The sequence below is a fragment of the Crinia signifera genome, chromosome 4 (genome assembly GCF_055691185.1).
Source record: "Crinia signifera chromosome 4, ASM5569118v1, whole genome shotgun sequence".
Classification (NCBI taxonomy): domain Eukaryota; kingdom Metazoa; phylum Chordata; class Amphibia; order Anura; family Myobatrachidae; genus Crinia; species Crinia signifera.
Genome location: NC_139220.1, coordinates 317,645,949 through 317,663,244, shown reverse-complemented (window position 1 = coordinate 317,663,244; position 17,296 = coordinate 317,645,949). Strand labels below are relative to the sequence as shown.

The following is a 17,296-nucleotide window of genomic DNA, read 5'->3' as shown; positions in this document are numbered from 1 at the left end:
GAATGTACATCATCCATTGCAATTAGGGATGCCAATCCCGGGGCATTTTTTCAATCCCGGGAATCGGGATTGAAAAATGCTCAATCCCGGGATTCCCGGGATCCCGGGATTGGCATCTCTAATCAGTTCAGGCAAAACAAATGCTCCAAATAAGCCCAGTCCCCCCCGCTACAGCCGCCGCGCACATTCATTTACTCACAACGGAGCAGGGCAGACAGGGCAGGAGGCGTCAGCGGCGGTAGGCGGCCGGGAGCAGGGCAGACCGGGCAGGAGGCATCAGCGGCGGTAGGCGGCCGGGAGCAGGGCAGACCGGGCAGGAGGCATCAGCGGCGGTAGGCGGCCGGGAGCAGGGCAGACAGGGCAGGAGGCGTCAGCGGCGGCCGGGAGCAGGAGGCATCAGCGGCGGTAGCAGCAGCAGCAGAGCCGCCGGAGGGCAGGCGGCCGACGCTGCCAGGTCCGGTCCAGGTCAGAGATGATTCTGGAGCGGGTATGGGCAGTCCGGCCTGCGCAGCGTGATGGTCAGAGGTCACGCTGCGCAGGTCGGACTGCCCATACCAGCTCCAGACTGCAGTCTGGGGATCAGGACCTCCTGGGTAGCGTCTGAGCACTCGCTCAGACGCTGCCCGGCATTAGATATGCGCATGCGCATATAATCCCGAAATCCCGGGATTGGAAGATCCAATCCCGGGATTCAAATCCCGGCGTTTTTTAGGCCAAATCCCGGGATCCCGCCGATCCCGATCCCGGGATTGGCCACCCTAATTGCAATGTTTTATAACTGTAATGCTCTCTTGTAATGTTAGCATGACAATAGTGCTGCTGTGGAACTACATATCCCAGCAAGGGTAACCTAGGTAAAAGTCATGGTCACAGATTGAAATGGTTGGTGATGCTGGGCCATGTAGTTCCACACCTGCTGGTTTAGGACAAATGTATATCATTTTTTGCTACAGGTTTAAATGGCTGTGGGCCCAAACATAGGTGCCATGTTGTCATAGCTGAAGCGCCTCCATACAGCAGAATTCCTGGCATTTTTTTTCAGTCATAAACAATGTTTATTATATTTGAAAATAATATGAAATAAAATAAGGGGATTTTTGGAAGAACTTACAGTTCAAACCCCTTTCTCTGAGTCCAGTCTGGTGACACAGCTAACCTTGGGATGTAGGAGGGTCCGCAGGAGCCACGGCACCTATAGCTGAAGCTTTTCCTCAGGCTGCAGGCTCCTCCCCTTCTGCATCCCCAGCATGCTCCAGTTCAATCTTAAAAAGCACACTAGGATACACAACTCAGTACAATGCCCAACATCTTATATGCACAATCATCTTACCATAACATGACACACATGCACGGCATGATTTACTGAGCGTAGGGGAGGGATCGCTGTGTCACCGGTCTGGACTCAGAGAAAAGTTCTTACAAAAATCCCCTTTTCTTTTTCGTCCAGTCTGGTGACACAGCTAACCTTGGGACGTTCACGAGCCGGTACTATGGGAGGGTACGCTCAGACTGCCAGTTCCCATTACTGCCCGTCCGAATGAAGCTCTCCTCCGACGCGAACTAAAATTTGGTAAAGGTGTGAACAGAGGACCAAGTGCCAGCCCTGCACAACTGCTCCGCTGTAGCCCCATGACGCACCGCCCAAACGGGAAGCTACTGACCTGGTGGTATGTGAATTAATCCGAGAAGGAACAGGTCTACCCACCTTGGTATAAACAAAGGCAAACACTGACCTAAGCCACCTGGCAATGGTCTGCTTAGAAGCAGGCCAACCTCTCTTATGCACATCATAAAGAACCAACAAAAGATCCGTTTTGCGGGAAATCCTTCACCCGGTCCACGTAAATTTGCAAGGCGCGAACTACGTCCAACTTTCTTAATTTGTCCCTTTGTTTGGCCCCTTCAGGAGGGGAAAATACCGGGAGCACAATCTCCTGGTTCAAATGAAATGAGGAAACACTTAGGTACTGTTCGAAGCACAGCCCTATCCTCATGAAAAACTAAATGCAGAGATTTACAGGACAATGCTCCTAACTCCGAAACACGCCTTGCCGAAGCAATGGCTAACAAAAACGCCAGTTTCTAAGACACATACTTAAGGTCAGCTGACCTTAAAGGTTCAAAAGGAGGACTCTGAAGTACAGACAGAACTAAAGATAAGTCCCATGGGGCCACCGGTTGTCTTTACAGTGGTTTTAGCCTGGTAACACCCTGTAAAAAGGTCTGACCCTCGGGCAGAAAAGCTATCCTTTTCTGGAAAAAGATAGATAAAGCAGAAAGCTGTACTTTCAAAACTGTTAACTCAGTCCCGATGAAAAGCCATCCTGTAAGAACTCCAATAACCTGGTTACCTTGAATCTGGAGGTGTGTACTTTCTGGCGCTCACACCACCTGATGTAAATCTTCCAAACTCTGTGATAATTTGCAGCGGAGACTGGCTTCCCAGCCCTAAGCATAGTCTGAATCACCACATCAGAGAGACCTTTCTTTTTTAATAAGGCGGTCTCATAAGCCAGGCCGTCAAACTGAGCCGAGCAAGGTCCTGGTGAAGAAACGGTCCTTGTCTTAGCAGGTCTTAGAGGCAGAGGCCAAGACTCTGCTGAAAACCTCAGAATGTCCGAGAACCACGACCTCTTGGGCCAGTTCGGTGCTATCAGAATGATTTTCACCTGCTGAGAACTCACTCGTTTCAACACCCTCGGTATCATTGGAAACGAAAGGAAGATATATAGCAGATGAACCTGCCACTGAACCGTCATAGCATCCATGGCATAATGTGTCCGGGAGCCACTTCTATGATGACTGCGGTAAATAAGGCAGCTATGACCGCAGCAAATATGGCAGCGATGATCCTATAAAGTATTTAAGAGGGGACCGGAAACAGTTTAGCCGGGAACTACATGGCCGCAGGGAGTCGGGTGCCGGGGACCGGAAATGACACTATACATGGACCGGAAGTGATGTCAGACGCCGGACCGCGTGTTCCGGTGCCGGTGCCTGGAGCATATTGAGGACAACACAAGAGGAGACCGGAACCCATCTACCTCGGGAACCACATTGTCGCTGAAGTTTTGAAGCCGCGGACAGGAAGTGATGCAAGCCGCGGACCGGAAGTGACGTCAGACGACGGACTGCAGGTTCCAGGGCTGATGCCTGGCGCAGAATGTGGATACCACCTGCTAAAGGCCCATATTAGAAATTAGGAGGCCCAACCTACTGTTTATTTGTATGATTGGCACACCCGTGTATTTATACCCATTAGGAGAGGACTTAGTTATATCCTTCTTGAAAAAGACCTCAGTGGAGGTCGAAAGCGCTCGAAGTCTGGACATTCTATGTTGGACTGTGCACTGTGGACTCGTTTTGGACATGTACCTGATCATCTTTGGTGCCAGGTGGTGAGATCCGGATCCACCATCTGTCTCTATGTGTGTCTAAGGACTGGATTGACTCAATATTCCTCCACCATTATGGGTAACAGGACATCTCATCCATTTTTGCTCACTGTCTGTTTTATGTTTGTTTGATTGCATTAAAACTGTATTACACTATATTCTTCTTTTGGGAACCGGTAACCACCACCATACTCTTTGAGTGAGATTACAGAGAGGAGGGACTACTCGTTTATGTGGTGGACACTGAATCTTGTCATTGAGGCAGAGAAGAGGACCGTGACCCCACTAAGAGGGGCGTACGGTATTTAATACATGTGTATGCTGACATATCCCCCTATTCGGAGAAGAGGATCATAATCCTAATAGGAGGGATGTACCTTTCTTATTTAGGCGCCAGTGGAGGGGACTTTCATAGACCTCCCCAAGGCTGCAGCCCACGCTGGCTCTTGCTCAGCCCCATGGGCCTGTGTAGTGCCCGGCACAGACTTACAAGCAGGGCAAGGTTCCACTTGGACCATCTGTTCACATGAAAATTTCACCCCGCAAAAATTGCAGTTAAAAGACATGTCCTGCGCCCCCCCCCCCCCTTACAGCAACAGCCTCATCACCCGTGTCAGTCATGATTAACCCCTTGAGTGGTGGGTTTTGCTGGGGCAGGACAAACCTACCAGGGCAGGTTTGTCCTGCCCCAGCAAAACCCACCACAGGAATTTGGAAGCCCCCCTCCCTCACCTTTGCTCTGGCGTTAGTATGCTGCTGCTGCCCCCGCTGCCTTAGCCGGCTGCCTGTCACATTCAGCAGTGACGTTGGCGGCAGGCTGGGGGATGTTCGCGGCGGCTCGGGAGGACTCCGGTGCCTGAGCGCTCCCGAGTCCCCCCCGAGCCTGCCGCCAACTTCAGTGTAATATGAGTGACGGGCAGCTGGCGGGCGGGTCAGGGGATCACCGGAGCAAAGGTGATGTGGGGGACTGCAGGTTTGTTGCGGGGGGTGGGCTCTAGAGGTGCTGCGCCAGTGGTGCACACTTGGACACCACTGGCACGCACATATTGTATATTAGTGGTATGCCCGGAGATTTTCCGGGTCAGCCCGCTGCGGCAGCGCAGCTGAGCCCGGAAGATCTCCGGGCGTACCACTCAAGGGGTTAACTCACGGTGCAAAATGTCAGGCAATGTACAAAAACAGTATATCCTGTTGCACTTAGCTGTCTGTGCTGTCAGCAACTTCTCAGCGTCAGCGGGGGGTAGCGCTTCCAGGAGACTTCAACTTCTTGTGCAGCAACAGGATAAGCCAGCTTCACTCACTCTGCGGAGAGAGAAAATGGCGCCCGCACAGAAGTTGGAAGGGACCAAGTCCCTGCTTCAGCAGGGTGGGAAGCCTGAATTGGCGCCCAAACCCCCTTTAGCCACTCCCCCAATAAAGTCTCCTCACCTCCTCGTGCCTCCCCTCTGCCGGGATCACTTGGAGTTGTCCGGCACCGCCAGACACCTGTGACAGCCTTCACCTCCCCGGAGGGATTTCAGGCTGTAAGCCCTTCCAATATGGCGGCAGCCATCGCAGGAGGTCCTTCCCCCACGATCCCCTTCTGCAAGGAGCCGGATCCGGAGCGCTCCCGGGGCCCAGGCAAACCCCAGAAATGTTGGGGTTAAGTGCTGTGCAGCAGGTGCAGACAGACACCCCTGCACACAGTGCGCTGACAGGACGCGCTTCGGTCAGCCTCTGCTGCGCTCTAAGTGTGTTTTGCCTCTAATAGAAGCAACACACAGGTAAAAAACCTGCACTAACACTATTATTAATAAAATAATAAAATCCTAACTATCTAGTGCAGGGGTCCTCAAACTATTTCACTCTGGGACCCCATCAGACGATGAAAATAATAACAGGACCCCAGCAAGTTACTGCAGAAGGTCATCACATCAAACGTGTAGTCAGCAGACAGCACATGCATGGCAGTATTGGGGAGCCACAAAATGAGGTGAGGAGTCTGAAGTAACAGGCCATTCAACAGACTTTTCCGACTCCTTGAACCACTGACTGAGATTAGAAAAGTCATCAGCCTGATGGTCAGCAATATGGAGTCGCGACCCCATGCTGAGAAGGTCGGGACCCACTTTGGGGTCAGGACCCACAGTTTGAGAACCGCTGATCTAGTGCAAAAAAAAAAACAGAATAAAAAAGCCGGCTGCAGCAGCAGCCTGTCAGCCAAGCATCCACTCCTATGGGCACCTAAAACGAACTGGCGCATGCTGGGGATGCAGAAGGGGAGGAGCCTGCAGCCAGAGGAAAAGCTTCAGCTATAGGTGCCTTGGCTCCTGCGGACCCTCCTATATCCCAAGGTTAGCGGTGTCACCAAACTGGACCAAAGAGAAATAGCAAATTAATGTTCAAAAATTATTGGTCACCATCACCCATGTGTGTCTCAGGGGTTATTTTAATCAAAAACATTCATGCCGGTAATAAATGCTGACCATGCAAGGTCTCTAACGGCTGTCCATCATTTCCTTTGCAGATCATCCATCCCGAAGTGCTACCACACCAAAGCGATCCAGGCAAATGGGTCCTGATGCAGAGACTGCAGGTAATCAAAAAGAATGTAACAACATTACACATACAGTACACACACACCCATGTTACATGCACAATAGCCTACATTACATTCATCTCCTGCTGCTACATACCCACAGAAATGAATGTAATGAGAACCAGCCATCACTCTTATTATCAATGTTATCATTATATAAAGAGACGGGGTACATGTGTAAGTACACAATACCCATTGTTATGTGACATAACCAACAATACACCTTAGTAACATATAAGGACACATATACTGCACTGTTCTGGTTGAATACTTTTTCCATTTCCACAGGATCAACACAACTAGGGCAGCAACCCACACAATCATTGGAAATGATGGAAGAAGATTTGGAGATAATACTCCAGCCTGTCGAGTCATTTTCACCCGATGAAGAAGCCAGCGCAACATCACGGACTGAAAAGGCAACAACTGTGGTGACACCCAACCACCCAATCACCCCACACACCATCTACCCCTGAACAGATTGCTCATTCACTGCACACATTTAAAAGTAAGCAAACTGAATTTATGTCCATGCAAAGCCATCAAATTGGCAATAATCAAGGCTACATTAGAAACTTATTTCAACAAGTTCAAAAATTGACCAGCAGTGTCGGTGTTGCTGTGGGCACACAAGTCAGGATGGCTACCACCCTGGACACACGTATCAGGCCCTACGTGAACATAATAGTAAAATTGGCAGCATAAGTGAAAGTGTCCAAGGGCAAACACAAGCTATAGCTGCACAGACCAATGCATTAATTGCAATGTGGGGACAGATCAATAATATGGAGCTGAATTTATTAGGGGCAGCTACATCTACTGTTAGTAGTGTCTCCAGGACACCAGTGAGTGGCTCACCCGCATCTACTATTAGTAGTGTCTCCAGTCCACCAGTGAGTGGCTCACCCGCATCTACTGTTAGTAGTGTCTCCAGGACACCAGTGAGTGGCTCACCCACATCTACTGTTAGTAGTGTCTCCAGGACACCAGTGAGTGGCTCACCCACATCTACTGTTAGTAGTGTCTCCAGGACACCAGTGAGTGGCTCATCCACATCTACTGTTAGTAGTGTCTCCAGGACACCAGTGAGTGGCTCACCCACATCTACTGTTAGTAGTGTCTCCAGGACACCAGTGAGTTGCTCACCCACATCTACTGTTAGTAGTGTCTCCAGTCCACCCGTGAGTGGCTCACCCGCATCTACTGGTAGTAGTGTCTCCAGGACACCAGTGAGTGGCTTACCCACATCTACTGTTAGTAGTGATTCCAGTCCACCAGTGAGTGGCTCACCCGCATCTACTGTTAGTAGTGTCTCCAGTCCACCAGTAAGTGGCTCACCCGCATCTACTGTTAGTAGTGTCTCCAGTCCACCAGTGAGTGGCTCACCCACATCTACTGTTAGTAGTGTCTCCAGTCCACCAGTGAGTGGCTCACCCACATCTACTGTTAGTAGTGTCTCCAGGACACCAGTGAGCGGCTCACCCACTTCACCCCAACGTAGGAGTGTGCGAACCAGGGGTGGTCAGGGGCAAAGGGGGGTTGTGCACGTGCTCAGGCATCCAAAACATCAGTGATTATGTTCAAGACGTATATTGTTGTAATTGAGCACTTGTATCTTTAATCATTTTTGCCATGCAAAATGTTTGGCCCAGTAAAAGGAGCCTATTTTTTCAATTACATTAGTAAAGATTTTATTTACTATAGTTACAAATGTGTCTGTGGTTTCTTATATCCTAATGTACATTTGATTACACTTAAATGCTGTAATGCAATATGATACTGTGCAGGTATGGGTGTAAATTGATGTTGTGGGTTTGGTAATAACTTCATTTGGTATACAACACTGTAATAATGTACTTACCATGTATTCAGCAAGGGATCCCTCAGGTTAAGCAGCTTCTGCCATAGGCCTCTGACTACTCCTCTGAATATTGGTGATAATGTATGGGAAATGGTTTATTTATTTACAGTTTCTTATATAGCGCAGCAGATTCCGTTACAGTTTCTTATATAGCGCAGCAGATTCCGTTGCGCTTTACAATAGTAGACAGTGATAAGACAAACTGGGTAACAACAGACAGACTCGGAGGTAGGAGGGCCCTGCTGCAAGCTTACAATCTATAGGGATATAGGGGGAAACATAAGGACAGGCACCAGTAATAGCATAGCAGTTACAAGTCCAGAAGGGAAGCTATATAATACATAAGTGCCTCAGAGGGTTATGTGTGTAGAACTTAAATATGATAGGCTTGCCTGAAGAGGTGAGTTTTCAGGGAACACTTGAAAGTTTGGAGACTGGTGGAGAGTCTTAATGTGCGTGGAAGGGCATTCCATAGGATGGGAGCAGCCAGATGAAAGTCCTGTAATAGTGAATGGGAGCTGGTGATCCGTGCAGAAGAGAGACGCAGATCTTGTGTAGAGCGTAGTGGTCGAGATGGGAGATATTTTGTGATAAGTGCAGAGATATAAGCTGGTGCAGTATGGTTAATAGCTTTATATGCAAGTAGAAGTGTTTTATATTGAATACGGTAATATACAGGCAACCAATGGAGGGACTGGCAGAGCGGATCAGCAGACGATGAGCGTCTTGCAAGGAAGATCAGCCTAGCAGCAGCATTTAAAATGGATTGCAGTGGTGAGAGTCTGTTCTTGGGAAGACCAGTTAGGAGACTATTGCAATAATCAATGCGGGATATAATGAGTGCATGGATAAGAGATTTGGTAGTGTCTTGTGTGAGATAGGGTCGTATTTTGGATTTGTTTTTTAGATGCATGTAACATGATTTGGAGACAGATTGAATGTGGGGAAGAAAGGACAGTTCAGAGTCGAGGATGACCCCTAAGCAACGAGCTTGTGGGGTAGGGTAGATTATCGAGTTGTCAACAGCGATGGAGATGTCAGGATGGTAACTGTTCTCAGTTGGCGGGAATATAAGTAATTCCGTTTTGGAAATATTAAGTTTGAGTTGGCGACAAGACATCCAAGATGAGATGGCAGAGAGACAATCGGAAACTCGACCCAAAACCACTGGTGACAACTCTGGGGTTGATAGATAGATTTGAGTATCATCAGCATACAAGTGATACTGAAATCCGAAAGAGCTGATTAGTTTGCCAAGAGAGGAGGTATAGATTGAGAAGAGCAGAGGACCTAAGACTGAACCTTGCGGAACTCCGACTAACAGAGGTAATGAAGAGGAAGTAGAGTTAGAGAAGCGAACACTGAAAGAGCGATCAGATAGGTAAGATGTGAACCAGGAAAGGGCTGTATCATTAAGACCTAGGGAGTGTAGTGTTTGTAAGAGAAGAGAGTGATCGACGGTGTCAAAGGCAGCAGAAAGATCAAGAAGAATAAGTAGTGAGTAATGGCCTTTAGACTTAGCCGTTACCAGATCATTCACCACTTTAGTCAGTGCTGTCTCAGTGGAGTGTTGAGAGCGAAAACCTGACTGAAGTGGGTCTAATAGGGTGTTAGAGTTAAGAAGGTTTGTGAGGCGAGAGTAGACAAGTCTCTCCAGTAGCTTGGAGAGGCATGGGAGCTGAGATATAGGACGATAGTTAGAGAGAGAGTTAGGGTCAGAATTCTGTTTTTTTAGAATAGGAGTTATCACTGCATGTTTGAGCAGAGAAGGAAAAGTACCAGTAGTAAGAGAGAGATTGCAGATTTTAGTTAAGGTTGGAATAATCACAGGAGATATATTTTTAATGACTTGCGCAGGTATAGGATCGAGAGGAGAGGTAGTAGAGTAAGAGGATAAGAAGAGTGCGGATACTTCCTTTTCATTTGTGGGCTCAAATGAAGAGAAAGTGCCAGAGGGTTCAGGTGGGAAAGAAAGAGGGTTAGAGGTTGTGAAAGAGCATACCATTTCATCTCGGATGTTATCAATCTTGTCCTTAAAGTAGGAGGCAAGTCCTTGTGCACTGATGGTAGCCGGTGGGGGAGGAGGGGGAGGGTACAGAAGAGACTTAAAGGTGTTAAAAAGTCACTTAGGGTTGGTGGCATGAGAAGAGATGAGAGATTGGTAGTATGTTTGTTTGGCAGTGTCCAAAGCATTGCTGTAGTAGTAGTAGCTAGTTTTATATGCGAGGAAATCAGTCGTACTACGAGATTTGCGCCATTGGCGTTCTACTTTACGTGACTGATTTCGTAGTTGTCTTGTTGTTTTGGTGTGCCACGGTTGGCATCTAAGCCTACGTGGGGTGTAATGGGTAGCTGGAGCCACGTCATCAAGGGCTGTTTCAAGAGTCTGGTAGAGGTGGGAAACAGCAGAGTCAGGAGAGGTAAATGTAGAAATTAGTGAGAGCTGTTGTTGCAGGGAGGTGGTAAGTTGTGGAAAATTAATTGCATTAGTATTTCTGCGGGTTAAAGTAGGCTTTAAATGGTTTATGGTATGTGAGCACACTTACACCAAAGGTACATGGTAGGATAGTGTACACATGTAATTACCTGAGAAGTAGCGCCTGATGATCTCCCTACGCATCAGATCCCCCCTCTGCGTACCCCGCACTACCGTAGGTGTGATAGTTTCAGCTTCCTGCATGACTGCTGCATTGTCATCCTCCACATAAGTTGGGTGGGAGAGGGCAATGTTGTGTAACATGCAGCAAGCCTGGACGATCATCACTACTTTTGCAGGGTGGTAAAGCAGTATTCCTGATGATCTGTCCAAACACCTGAAACGAATTTTCAGCACCCCGAAGGTGCGTTCCACAACATTGAGAGTGGCAACGTGTGCTTCATTATAGCGGTGCTGTGCAGGGCCTTCCGGGGAATGCAGAGGTGTCATGGGCCATGGAAGACACCCATATCCTGCATCACCTTTACAGAAAAGATGAGGTCAGTGCAGTATATGGTAACATATGTGCATTGGTGTTACATGAGGAAGTGGGACAACAGCAATATGCATAAAAAACTGGTAAAGGAGAGGGACAGCTTCCGCCTATATATTGCACATATCAGGGGGGAGTACACACTACAGTGCCACTTCAGATGTAAAACAACAGGCACATTAGTCCAGGGAACACTTACTGCTGGTAATTAGTGGTTGTAACAACAGGCGTAGGCAGATTTTAGCCAGACTGACTGCATATTGTAATGGTAATGAGGATTTAATGTAGTTGTGGGTATAGTTTACACACTATTGGGACACTCCACAGGAGTGAAGTCATTTCTTAGTACCTTAATTTACACATTATAACACTATACATAAAGAACAAACATTTGTATATAGCAAAATGTACTTACCAAGTAGACAGCCCTCCGGCATTTGTTGTTCCTGGAATCGGTCCCAGAGGGCTGAGTGCCCGCAGAATATAGGTGTCATTTCAGTTCCCTGGGTATCCTGCAACCACACTGAGAATTTTCAGGGTAGCATCACATACCACCTGCACGTTCAGAGAGTGCCACCCACGCCTAGTGACGTAGATGTGTCCCCTCACATGCGGTGCCCGAAGCCCAATGTGGGTGCAATCTATGGCTCCGAGCACGTTTGGAAATAAGGAGAGCCGATGGAGATGGAGATTATCTTAGTAAAGATTATATTAGTTATATAAGAAGATTCCTGCCATTTACAAGGTATCACAAGAACTATAAGTTACAAGGCATTAAACAATATGTTGGTCCCATCTTCCAAGACCTGAAACACTTAACAAGAACCAATGTATATTCTAAGTTTCAGATTTTGCTAGAAATCTCAATTAACATAAATAAAAACCAGATGTTGATGTAGTCTCGTGACTAGGGCCAGACACGAGAAAACTGCTAAAGGACATTCCATGGCAATGAGCGATCATATATACATCTGGAAGTAGAATATACATTTCCGTATAAGGGAATAGATTTTAATGGAACCCATGTTATTGGGCAGTTACTGAAGAGAATATAACATAATTTAGACTCCTGGAAGAATTACTCCCATTCTTAGAAGTTCACTCCTATTATGACGAAAGAGACGGGACACACGAGCACGATAAACCAATATTTGGATTTTAAACCCTCCTAAAGGGTTTATTATATTTAAATATGTATGTTTTTTTCTAATATCCCCTCCTCTGAAGGGAGGGGATGCCTGTATCGCATGGTATAAATATGAAAAATGCCAATAAAAAGTTAGAACACTTCCAATGTTCTCCTGACATGTCAGCATTTGGTCCTGTGGTGTCTGAATACAGTTGAAGGTCGTTATCACTCTTTCAATAGAAAGCCCCCTTAAGGTCCTGCCACTCCGACTCACAACGTGGGAATCTGATGTATGTGCACCACAACTTTTTGAAAGCAATTAACACTTGAGTGAAATGCTTAGAGAAAGTGGCTTGTGAGACCCCCAATGAGGTCACAGACTGTTTGGAGCCTGTGGCCAAGAAGTAGAGGGCACACATTCTGTGCAGCCCAGACACATAGTTGGCACCCCCGTAAGGGTCCAAATCATCTCTCACCTGCTCATATAAGTCCAACAGGTTATTGCGGTTCAGCCGAAACATCCCCACAACCTGTTGATCAGAGAGGGAGTCCAGGTACAGCCTAGCACGATACTTACGTGAAGCACAAAGTACTCGGGGTACCTGGATCTGGTGCGCAGCTTCCTCCCTCCTCCTGCACAGCTCATCCAAATGGTCAAAATCACAAAGAGCCAACTCCACATCACTCTGCACAATCTCCATCTCTCAAACCCTCACAGGTGTCCTTAATGATGTTGGGGTATATGTAGGGTCAGTTTATGAATAGAAATGAGGACACCTGTGAGAAAATTAACCATTTCTGCACTTGACCAAAGTTGCTTCTGGGCCAATTCACCCATCAGAACCTGGTCTGAAAAAAGTATGATTTTTAAACCCCTCAAAAATGTGAATTCCGTTTGCGCATGCCATTAAATAAGCGATTTGTATACTTTAGAATGGGAAAACATCTGGATAAAAATGTGACTTTTTACCGGCAAGTGAGAAAGTGCGAGATATCGCACAAAATGTGTGATTTCCGGGACTTAGAGCACCCTATTAAATTGGCGATTTAGAAAAAAATGCGATAACGCCATTTTGTTGCCTAATTATCGCCAAAAACCCGAAAACGCACCTATTAAATGTCACCCATAGTGAAAATGGTCTTTTTTTTTTTAAAAGAGATGAGTTTTATTTAAAGATTGCACTTACAATATGTAGACATATAATGAAGCATGAATGTAAATTCCAACTGGCAAACAGCAGCTGATGAAGCCAAATCTGGAAATATAAAAATCTCCCTTTTCCCACGGATTTAATCCATATATGTAGAGGGAGACAGCGAGAAGAGAATGTAGTGCAGATAACCTTATAATAAAGGACATTTTAATTAATCATTTGCATTTACAAATCGATGACATAAAACATGAATTTCTTAATATTGCCAATCCATCAATTCCATGTATATACTGTATGTTTTCCTGAAAATACACAAGGACCCCAAACACCCCCCAGGACGCCCGATATTTTCGGGTTGCAATATGATCACACACACAAATGACATCTTATGCGTTTCGCAGCTGCTTGCTACTATTCTAAAGGTGATTTGATCTGGTCAGTTGTGGTGTTTATATACCTTTGTAATTCGCATTATCTTGCACACGTGGTACGGAAATTAATCTGTGGTAACTTTACATTTCTATTTAAACATTTAGACAAGCCTCATAGTTCATTAAACGCACCAACGTCATAATTGTTATTTTCTGGTACAGGTTGAGTATCCCGTATCCGAGTATCCGTTATCAGAATTATTCCGAAAACCATACATTCCAGAAAGTGGAAAAAAAAATATTTTTTTTGCTAAAAACTCACTGGGGACATTTGTAACAGCATCACTGGGGACATGATATGTAACTGGCACTATATATGTTCAAGAAAATGATTGCTTGGCATTAAAATTCAATATCTGAGATAGTACACACATTTTGTTTCATGTTTTGAAACCTTGTTTTTTGTACAAATAAAATATATTTGTGTGTATTTTATGTGGTAATAAAATATATTTGTGTGTATTTTATATGTTTATACTGCATACATGCAAGATACTTCAAAATACATAATTGAAATATTAAAATATTCAGAAATACAGAATAATCCGTTATCCAAAATTCTCCTGGTCCCGAGCATTTTGGATACGGGATACTCAACCTGTATATGAAACCCATTTATAGTTTTACATAGTACGACATATTTTTTGCCACATAATTATAAATATTCATCATTATATATATACATATATATATATATTATATATACACACACAGTATATATATATATATATATATATATATATATATATATATATATCTTGTATATTGATTTGATCTTGTAAATGATGCATTTTATGGTATGGAGTATGCTAAAGATGTATAGATCACTATAACCACTAGCTTTAAATATAACATCTATTGCTGTAGAAGGGTAAGAAACAAAATTATTTGAAATGAAGGGGATATAAAAAAAAAAGTAAAAGAGAAAAAAAGAGAGGAGGAGGAAGAGGAGGAGAAGGAAAGGATTGGTCTTATCTCATTATCTATTTATATAATAATGTTTAATTCAGTCCATCAGGATGTAATGATTGCATTAGAAACATCCTTAGTACTTCTTGTTTGTACAACTTTTTGAAACCGTCCCAGCCCCTGGCTGTTTTTGGTATATGTTCTAATCCTATAACAGTTAGATCTTTTGGATTCCCTGCGTGTTTCTCCGAACAGTGTCTAGAGACACTATGGGTAAACATCTGTTTCAGGATTTTACTGCGATGTTCTAAAAATCTAATTTTTGTTTTCTGGAAGTTCTGCCAATGTATCTCAGCCCACAAGGGCAAGTAAGCCTGCAAATAGTATTTCCGTCTTACATGTTATACGGCTGTTATTTGGTGTGTTGCGTTTTCTTTGTCAGTTATTTTGTGTATTAGACTTATGGGTAATGTGAGAACATGTTATGCATCTTGTACCCCCACATTTGTGAAATACTTCTGGGGTGCGTTTTCACCCATGTCTCTTTTTTGGTAATTTCAGTTTTGAGGGGCTAGTCTGTCTCTAAGTGTTCGGTTCCTCCAAAAAATGAAAGCAGGTTTCTCGGGTAGGATATTGACTAATAGGGGATCTTGTTTTAGGATACTGTCATAGGGGATTGGCCATATACCACTACCAGGTCAGGTACCTGCCCCTTCTGTTCTATATATAAATATGTATATATAATGTATCTCTATATAGATGTCATAGGGGATTGGCCGTATACCACTACCAGGTCAGGTACCTGCCCCTTCTGTTCTATATATATATATATGTATATATAATGTATCTCTATAGCTGGCATAGGGGATTGGCCGTATACCACTACCAGGTCAGGCACCTGCCCCTTCTGTTCTATATATAAATATGTATATATAATGTATCTCTATATAGATGTCATAGGAGACTGGCCGTATACCACTACCAGGTCAGGTACCTGCCCCTTCTGTACTATATATAAATATGTATATATAATGTATCTCTATAGCTGTCATAGGGGATTGGCCGTATACCACTACCAGGTCAGGTACCTGCCCCTTCTGTTCTATATATAAATATGTATATATAATGTATCTCTCTATAGCTGTCATAGGGGACTGGCAGTATACCACTACCAGGTCAGGTACCTGCCCCTTCTGTTCTATATATAAATATGTATATATAATGTATCTCTATAGCTGTCATAGAGGATTGGCCGTATACCACTACCAGGTCAGGTACCTGCCCCTTCTGTTCTATATATAACTATGTATATATAATGTATCTCTCTATAGCGGTCATAGGGGATTGGCTGTATACCACTACCAGGTCAGGTACCTGCCCCTTCTGTTCTATATATAAATATGTATATATAATGTATCTCTATAGCTGTCATAGGGGATTGGCCGTATACCACTACCAGGTCAGGTACCTGCCCCTTCTGTTCTATATATAACTATGTATATATAATGTATCTCTATAGCTGTCATAGGGGATTGGCCGTATACCACTACCAGGTCAGGTACCTGCTCCTTCTGTACTATATATAAATATGTATATATAATGTATCTCTCTATAGCTGTCATAGGGGATTGGCCGTATACCACTACCAGGTCAGGTACCTGCCCCTTCTGTTCTATATATAAATATGTATATATAATGTATCTCTATAGCTGGCATAGGGGATTGGCCGTATACCACTACCAGGTCAGGTACCTGCCCCTTCTGTTCTATATATAAATATGTATATATAATGTATCTCTATAGCTGCCATAGGGGATTGGCCGTATACCACTACCAGGTCAGGTACCTGCCCCTTCTGTTCTATATATAAATATGTATATATAATGTATCTCTATAGCTGCCATAGGGGACTGGCACTCTGTACAAATGACCCAGCCGCCGGGGCTGCCTTCCTACAGTGTATACACCACAGACCTGGCACCCAGAGACCTGAATACAGGAAGAGGCCGCACTGCACGGACCTGTGTAACCAGCAAGTGTAGTCATCAGGGCAATAACAATGTTACACCATGAGGGGTCAGCGTCACGTTACCAGGGCAGCAGCCATTTCCCTCAGGACCTAAGGCAGTTCCCATACAGGGCAATGTGCTTGGTGAGTGCAGGGTGCATAGATCACACAGGAAATACAGTAATACACAGATTATATACCTCAGCCTGTGATGTGTGTATTCGGAATGGAGTCCGGCCAGCTCCGTCTGCAGATACCAGGGGGACTTCCTGTCTGGTCACGTGACACCGCCTCTCTGACGTCATCCTGTAGTTCTGGAGTCCTCTCTGTACTACAACTACGGGTGCCCAGATGTTCCAAACCTGTAATAACATGACAAAGCACAGCAAGCCATAAACCAGTGTAGCAGCATTACAGATAGGACAAAAGCTAAAGTATTCTAACTAGTGCAATGTGACACATAATACTTCTACAGACACAAGGAGATTTTAATAAAGAACAATGTGTATATATATATATATATATATATATATATATATATATATATATATATATATATATATATATCTCATACATGCCTACTTTTGAAAACTAGTTTCAGGGAGATTGTAGTAGGGATGGACTTTGCATTTCGATGTTTCACTACCATCAATGATCAATGTTTTTGTTTCGATGGTAGTATTTTTACCATTCGAGCGCAGCATTCATATTGTATGTAAATCACCCCCATCTGTATACACATATATGCCTATCACCCCCCACATCCATTATATGTATAATCCTATCACCCCCCTACAACATCCATTATACACACATATATGATTATCACCCCCATTCATTATATATATATACATACCTCCCA

The 17,296-nt window shown here is 44.8% G+C and overlaps 2 protein-coding genes across 2 annotated transcripts in view; both read right to left on the bottom strand.

Moving 5' to 3' along the window:
- Positions 1-13,624, bottom strand: part of LOC146075907 (uncharacterized) — a 32,580-nt gene extending 18,956 nt beyond the window's left edge. Inside the window, exon 1 of the mRNA XM_083185593.1 lies at positions 13,120-13,624. The gene's annotated coding sequence lies outside the window, so the exon portion shown is untranslated. The remainder of the gene's footprint in view (positions 1-13,119) is intronic.
- LOC146075906 (uncharacterized) overlaps positions 1-16,820 on the bottom strand; it is a 149,031-nt gene extending 132,211 nt beyond the window's left edge. Inside the window, exons 1-2 of the mRNA XM_083185592.1 lie at positions 16,635-16,820; positions 5,861-5,964 (exon numbers count right to left, since the gene is read on the bottom strand). The gene's annotated coding sequence lies outside the window, so the exon portion shown is untranslated. The remainder of the gene's footprint in view (positions 1-5,860; positions 5,965-16,634) is intronic.
- Between the last annotated feature and the right edge of the window lie 476 nt (positions 16,821-17,296).